Below are 8450 nucleotides of genomic sequence, written 5' to 3'. Positions count from 1 at the left end.
CAACCTGATGTTGGAAATTTATTCCTACTTTATAGAAATACTTAAAAAAACTACCCAAAAGAACTCAGCCCCTGAAGTATTATGGCTTGTGCAGCCAGCACTCACACTGGAATCATATGGATCTGGATTTGAATCTTAAAATCTCCTGGGGCCCCAGACAAATTACTAAACATCTCCAAGTTTAAAGAGTAGTAGTTCCTGCCTCTAAGATTCATGTACATTCAAATAGGATAATAATAGGAAATTTTGTGGTATGGAGGCACCTGTCCATATCTTTTCCCTTCTCTATTAACTCCAGGTTTCATGCTTTTCTATTACATCTTTGTAATAGATGTAATAGAAAAGATGTCTCTTTTTGGACATCTTTGTGATCAATGAGATACATTCTGAGATTAGGAGACTAAAATCTTTGGCCATGAAATACAGCCATGAGGAATAACAGAGATAAGAGAAAAAATATTATGCTTCAAAATTGAGCTAACCAGTCCAATCAACACTATTATCAATGGAAGAAAATTAAGATTATACATCAATTTTTAATGTATTAAGCATCTATCTCCCAAACTTAATATAGTCATTTTCCTTTTATTTGTTTTAAAGGGCTTTTAGTCCATCACCATAAATAACTAGAAGTTAATGTTTCTTTTTTTCTGTTTTACAGCGATTTAAATTCATATTTAGTAAAAAAAAAAAAAGTAGGCCATTTATAACCAAAATGCTGAAGTCTAATAAACTCCTTCTGCAATGATTTTTATTTTATTTGTCGCTGCAGTAATATAAAATCTAATGACCAAGCCAAAAAAAAAAATTGCGTCTGGTACAATTGATCCATTCAAAGTCTGTTCAAGCTGAAATGATGGCCTAAAGGCAAAATCCTCAGTACTCGGAGGATCCTTATGGTTCATCAGGATTCAACCTCTGTGAAATAAAATCTGATGTCTTTAACAGTTAATTCCTCAGTCAAGGAGAAGGCACTGCATCCCTGTTAATAGGAATCTATTTGTTATGCTGTGTTTCTCTTTGAATACAACCAACGGCAGATGACCACATAATTTCATTACTCTTCAGTGGAGCGTAAGTTCTACTCACAAACTGTAGGCAGAAAGAGTTCCTCCTCATTAGGAAAGGAATGTTTCTGCCCACTCTTCATATTTCTTTTCATATGGAGGGTGCTACATAGATGCAACTCTTCTAGACTCCCTTCCCCCTTTCATTCCTTCAAGGCAGTAAGAATAATTTTCAATCCTATTAGTCTTGAAAGGAAAATTTGGAAAACATAGTCCAGACCTACTCCTCCCATTTTCTCTTCAAGAAATGACTGTCTCCAGTAGCCTATAATTTGGCAACCCGAGACACCAGAGACATAGGAAACTGTTTTATAACACCAAAAAGCAGGTGATGCATCAAGATAGAATTACCAAAAGCTAGTCATTAACCATGTTATTGCAACTTTTAACCAAAGTTTACAATGATCTGGAGTTCCCACTGTGGCACAGTGGGATCAGCAGGGTCTCTATAATCTCAGGACGTAGGTTCATTCCCTGGCCCTTCACTGTGGGTTAAAGAATCTGGTGTTGCTGCAGCTATGGCATAGCTGCAACTGTGGCTCAGATCTTATCCATGGCCTGGGAATTGCATATGCTGCAGGGATGCCAGAAAGGAAAAAAAAGGTTACTATGATCTATATAGCTATAATAGAGTTAATATTTAACTTTTGAAGGGATTAAAAGACTCAATATTTAATATATCTTATATGTTTATTTCATTGAATATAAGTATATTATCCCAACTCCAAAATAACATGAAAGAAATCACAAGTTATCAAAAAATGGGCAGAATATCTAAACAGACAGTTCTGCAAGAAGACATACAGATGGCCAAAAAACACATGAAAAGATGTTCAACATCTAATTCTAATTGTTAGAGAAATGCAAACCAAAACCACTGTGAGGTACCACCTTACACCGGCCAGAATGGCCATCATCAAAAAGTCTACAAATAGGAGTTCCCGTCGTGGCGCAGTGGTTAACGAATCCGACTAGGAACCATGAGGTTGCGGGTTCGGTCCCTGCCCTTGCTCAGTGGGTTAACGATCCGGCGTTGCCATGAGCTGTGGTGTAGGTTGCAGACGCGGCTCGGATCCCGCGTTGCTGTGGCTCTGGCGTAGGCCAGTGGCTACAGCTCCGATTCAACCCCTAGCCTGGGAACTTCCATATGCCGCGGGAGCGGCCCTAGAAATAGCAACAACAACAACAACAACAACAACAAAAATAAATAAAAATAAAATAAAATTTAAAAAAAAGTCTACAAATAATAAATGCTAGAGAGGGTATGGAGAAAAGGGAACCCTCTTACACTGTTGGTGGCAATGTAAATTGGTGCAACCACTGTGGAAAACAGTATAGAGATTCCTCAGAAAACTAAAAATAGAACTACATTTGATTCAGTAATCACACTCTTACATATCTATCCAGAGAAAACCAGGACTTGAAAAGATACATGTACTCCAACGTTCATTGCAGCACTATATACAATAGCTAAAACATGGAAACAACTTAATGTCCATCAACAGAGGAGTGGATAAAGAAGAGGTGGTACATATACACAATGGAATATTACTCAGCCATTAAAAAGTAAGAAATAATGGCAATTGCAGTAACATGCATGGACTTAGAAATCATCATGCTAAGTGAAGTCAGTCAGACAGTGAGACATCAATATCATATGCTATCACTTGCATGTGGAATCTAAAAATAGAACACAATGAACTTCTTTGCAGAACAGATACTCACTCACAGACTTTGAAAATCTTATGGTTTCCAAAGGAGACAGGTTGGGGGGTGGGGAGGATGCACTGGGGGTTTGAGATGGAAATGCTATAAAATTGGGTTGTGATGATTGTTGTTACAACTATAAATGTAATAAAATTCATTGGGTAATAAAAATTTTTTTTAAATAAAATAAAACTGAGAAGTTATAACAACAAAAAAAACCTTATTTAATTTTTAAAGCATGTTCACAATCCAATCTAGCTGTCCATATCAAATCTAATTATATATATTATAATTTATATAATTTTTATTTTCTATAAATATGTACATATACATATATAAATACATACAGTTTATAAATATATACAATTTATATTTGTATAAATATATACAATTTATAAATGTATACAATTTATATTACATTTATATATAATTATTTTATATAATTTATATTACGTAATTAGATTTGATATGATATATATAGAAATACATATGTGTATGTAAAGAGAGAGAGATGAAAATTTTGTCTATTCAATGTGAATTTCCACAAATCACGAATTGGGATAATTTTTTCCTCTTTGAAGTGCCCAGGTGATGTTTACTATAGGATGAGAGAATTTAAAAATCAACTATAATAAATATGGCTCATCACTTAGAAATTTTTGAATATACATATTAGGATAAACATCCAAACATGTACAAATCAAAGGAACTGAGCCACTTGAGAAAATGTTTCACCCTCCATATGCCTCCTAACACCCCAAAAATCCAAGGCACATAGGTATTATGAAGTACAAAAGCCCAGGCAAATTCAGCTACGAAAGAATTGGCCAGAAATGTTCTCTTATGTTCTCACAATTTTCACAGGTGGGAGGTGGATATTTCCCTCCCCAGCCCCAGAAGGGCATCCTAAACCCAGGTTGTCTGGGAAGCCACTGCAAAACTGCCTCAGCCTAAGGGGCTACTGGGCTCAGTCTAGCCTGTTCTTCTCCAGATCATGTAACTCCACACTTGTTTAACTTTTCCTCACAGCCTCACTTTTCCCAGCTTTTTAGGATGTTTTAGGCCACATGTAATCCTTCATTTACCTTTCCCCAATGTCCCATCAGAATTCAAGTTCAAAGCTCCATTTAATTTGACAGCCTTTTTCCTCATATATGCTGAAAATGTAGAGCTTCATGTTAGCCAAAAAGAAGGAAAAACAATATTTCTCCCATACTGTGGGAATATGTACAGTTATGAGGTATATCAGATTAATAAAGAACACAGCAAAAAGCTGATTGGCATATATCTGAACACATTGCAAAGAAATTGATTAAGGAAAATGCCATTAGTTCAGATCTTATATTGTCAGAAATTTTGATGGGTTCACGTCCTAACATAAATTTACCTTTATGCCATCTACTTATATATATAAAGCACACTGATAGGTTCAGTAAGAATACATCAAAGTAATTGAGGAAAGCAGATGCTTTAAGTTTCATTAAGAGACTACAAAGTTTTATCTGCTTTCATTTGGGTGCATTTTTTTTTTTTGTCTTTTGCTGTTGTTGTTGTTGCTATTTCTTGGGCCGCACCCGCGGCATATGGAGGTTCCCAGGCTAGGGGCCTCAAATAGGAGCTGTAGCCACCGGCCTACGCCAGAGCCACAGCAACGCGGGATCCGAGCCGCGTCTGCAACCTACACCAGAGCTCATGGCAACGCCGGATCATTAACCCACTGAGCAAGGGCAGGGACGGAACATGCAACCTCATGGCTCCCAGTCGGATTCGTTAACCACTGCGCCACGACGGGAACTCCAGGGTGCATGTTTTAAGTCCCTGTTATCCACGTGTTCCATAACGCTTTCTATATGGTCGTCCTAAATATATTTGCATAGTTAGGTTTTATTTTCTACGAATTTTATTTCAGGATAAAAAGATAGTCATTACAAAATATTTGCTATAAAATGGAACATGAGGATTGATCAAGTTGAGGTCCACTGGTGTACAGGGCTAGACCCCAAGTCCTCTTGGCCCTCCGTTCTCACCAGTCTTCTCCTGGCTCAGCCCAGATCTTCTGCTTTCCTTGCTGTTTCTCAGACACATCATGCCTCAGGACATTGGCACATGTTATCCCATTGCCTGGAACACTTTTCCCAAGTTATACACCTAGTACATACTCTTCATCTGGATCTCTGCTCAAAGGTTACTTTATTGGAAAGGCTATTGATGATCCTTCTTATAAAATAGTTCTGTCAACTCATACACATGGACAGTTCTCACACCATATCCCCTTACTCTGCTATGAACTGAATGTTTGAGTCCCCTCAAATCCACAGGTGGACGCTCCAACCCCCAGTGTGGTCGCATTTGGAGAGGGGGCCTCTAAGGAAGGGAGTATGGTAAAATGAGGTCAGACAGGTGGGGAGTTGATACAACAGGAATAGTGTCCTTAACAGGAAGAGACACCAGAGAGCTCCCTCTCCCTCTCTGCACACACTGAAGAAATGCCATGTAAACACACAGCGATACGGTGACTGCCTATAAGGCAGAAACGGAAGCCTTCGAATGAAACCTGCCTTGCCAGCACTTTGATCTTGGACTTCCCTACCTTCAGAACTGTGAGAAATAAATGTCTGCTGTTGAAGCCACCCAGTCCATGGCATTTTGTTCTGACATCCTTAACAGATAAACACACCATCCTATCTTCATGAAGGTAAATGAAGCCAATGAAGAAAAATATGTCTTAAAATATGTTCATAACATAGGCCTTCATTATACTTATCGTACTTTATTATTGCATTTCTGCCTTTGGTGTGTTGCCCGTCTAGAAAGGAAGGAATTGGAGAATAAGGTCTTTGTCTTGTTCATCACTGCATCCACAGCAGTGTAAATATTTGTTGGACAATGTTAGGTAATGAATTTAACAGTAAGATTAAGCCAATTTCCTATGATTTGATTATTCCTTCCTCTAATTTGTCTGACATGGCAAGATATTTCCAAAACAATTTTTTTTTAGGGCCACACCCGCTGCATATGGAAGTTCTCAGGCTAGGGGGTCAAATAGGAACTGTAGCTCTCAGCCTGCACCACACCCACAGCAATGCCAGATCTGAGCCACGTCTGCGACCTACACCACAGTTCATGGCAATGCAGGATCCTTAAGCCACTAAGTGAGGTGAGGGATCAAACCCACATCCTCATAGATACTAGTCAGGATTGGTTACCGCTGAGCCTCAACAGTAACTTCAAAACAAACAAACAAAAAATTTAAATGCATTTTATGTGTTTTCTAGCTTGTAGTGATGAGACACAGAAGGAATATGAAAACCTACTTCTCTGGTGTCCAAAATAGAGCATGCCATCACCACCTGCGGTAGTGAAGTGAGGAAGAAACATGGGGGGAAAAAAGAGCAAAAGGAAAGCATGAACATTTCATAAGCAAACAGGGAAGCCATCCAATCTAAAATTATGTTGATAATGTATAACATGCTAGATGGCATGAGAAATATGAAGACAAAAATACACCATTCCTTGCTATTTTGGAGGGACGAGCAGTTACATTTGCTCTTACAGTTGTCAAATGTGTTCTTCTCGTATTATGTGGTTCCATAATGGCCAGCTAGAAACTGTGGGCTGACAGTTCTATTGATAGACTTGAACAACACACTGCAGTCTGTCATGTTTCACGTTTACCTCTTAGACTCGAATCTGTTTTTCTTTCCCTCATGAAGTCAATTCTGTAGCAATTAAATAACCAGCCTCCAAGGCATTTTAATATCCCAAGCCTTTATCTATATATAGCTCAGAAAGGGAAAGGTAATTAGAAGTGACCTACTATAGCTGGTGGAGGGAGACAGGTTAGACAAATCAGTACTTCATCACTATTCTAAGGAGGCATCACTGAATCAGCTTCATTCTTGATTCAATCTTTATCGGTGACATGGTGTAGAGGCCTTTTATTTGATCCCTGGGGCATGCAGACTCTAAAACGGGTATCATTATCTGGGATTTTGTTTCATTTTCTGTGAATTTAAGGCATCGCCGAAATAGACTCTGTTTTTTGCCGTGGGACGATGCCGTCACACACCCACGGCATTGGATGAAGTAGGCTTTGAAAGATATGAAAAGGCTCAAGGAAAATGACTTTCCAGATTCTCATCCATTTTGAGTGTTTTGAGCTGAGCCCTGCAGGTTGAGAATTTCTTGTCTAAGTGATTTAAGAAAAAATAAAAAGAAACTGCCACAAGATCCAGGCAAATTTGATTGGTGTCTCTCTTTGAAAATTTAGCTCCCTACTTCATATCTGCAACTTGCATATAGAGACAGTTATGCTGGGGTCTAAAAAGCATAGAATTTAGCTTCGAGTCCAATTCCTGTTCTGCCTCGTACTAGCTCCTTCTACTCATTAAAATCCCCGAGCCTAGATTTCCTCTTTATCTAATGGTAACAAAAAGACCATTTTTTGACTATAAGATACACATTTTCCCCACTTTAGTCACGGAAATTGAGATGCATCTTACAATGTATGTTTGCTTTCAATAATCCACGTTAGTGTTTTGGACCAATCTACCGCTTAGGGGACACCCTGGATTCAGAAATGATAGAGCTGAAACACTGCTAAACTGAGTACCCGGGTGTGACACTGTCACCACCTTCCCAACCCATCTCCCTGGCTGTACTCACCCAGTCCCTTTGTTCCAACCCCTCCCACTGCCGAACCCAAGTTTGGAAGCCTCTAGACTGAAAACTCAGGCAAGCATGGCACCGTGTAAGGCAGATTTATTTCCTAGTTCTGTTACCCATCTGTTATGACAATGCACCTATTATAGACCCTTCAAGTCATAAGTCACAGAGAGAATACTTAGTGAACTCCTCTGGGGCTAAGAGGAAGACTCAAGGTGCATTTATGATAAGCATAAAGTAAAATTTATGGGGGATTAAAAACATTTTGCCATAGTTAAGTAGAATAATTTTTTTCTTTTATGGTGGTAGATATTAAAAAGGACTTTGTAATCTATGGTATGTTAAATTCAGTGAAACATAGCACCACCAGCAGGGTTAGATGAGATGATGTAAGTTAAAAGGGCTTCGTAAAGAACCAAAGCCAATGCAAATGAAAAATGTGATAATAAGATTCAGTCGGGAATCAGTTAAAGATAAAGAAAACCACTCTAGGTATTTTAAACAGAAAGGAACTTGTCGTGTTCCAACAAAATCATTGGGAGGACAGAGGATGAGGCTCTAGATAGTGCCTTCGAGAACGACTCTCAGAACACTGCAACACTGGGCTCTCAAGATATTTGCTACCTCTTCAACAGTCAGAAAGCTGAGAAATCAGGAAGTCACTTCATCAATTGTTAACTCTAAAAAAAATTTCTGTCTCAAATACAATCCAGAGATTAGGAGACAACCCTGGAATTTTTCGCTCCAGAGCCAGCCGCATATCAGATAAATAGACGCCTCATAACCCATGACCTGCTTCTCCACAAACACAGAACTGAGGACAGGTAATATGGACCTGTGTTAACACAGCCACAAAAACATCCACTGCTTCCATGACTCTGCTGGACAGCAAGAAATAGGAGAAGCAACAGAAAGACAACCTCAGGATCACCTTTTCACTTTGTAGTTCATGCGAGCACATCTAACCAGCCAAACCTAAATCACACCTAGAACATTGGCTGCAAATAAGTT

The sequence above is a fragment of the Phacochoerus africanus genome, chromosome 2, assembly GCF_016906955.1.
Source record: "Phacochoerus africanus isolate WHEZ1 chromosome 2, ROS_Pafr_v1, whole genome shotgun sequence".
Lineage (NCBI taxonomy): Eukaryota > Metazoa > Chordata > Mammalia > Artiodactyla > Suidae > Phacochoerus > Phacochoerus africanus.
Note: the sequence above shows the minus strand (reverse complement) of the source record.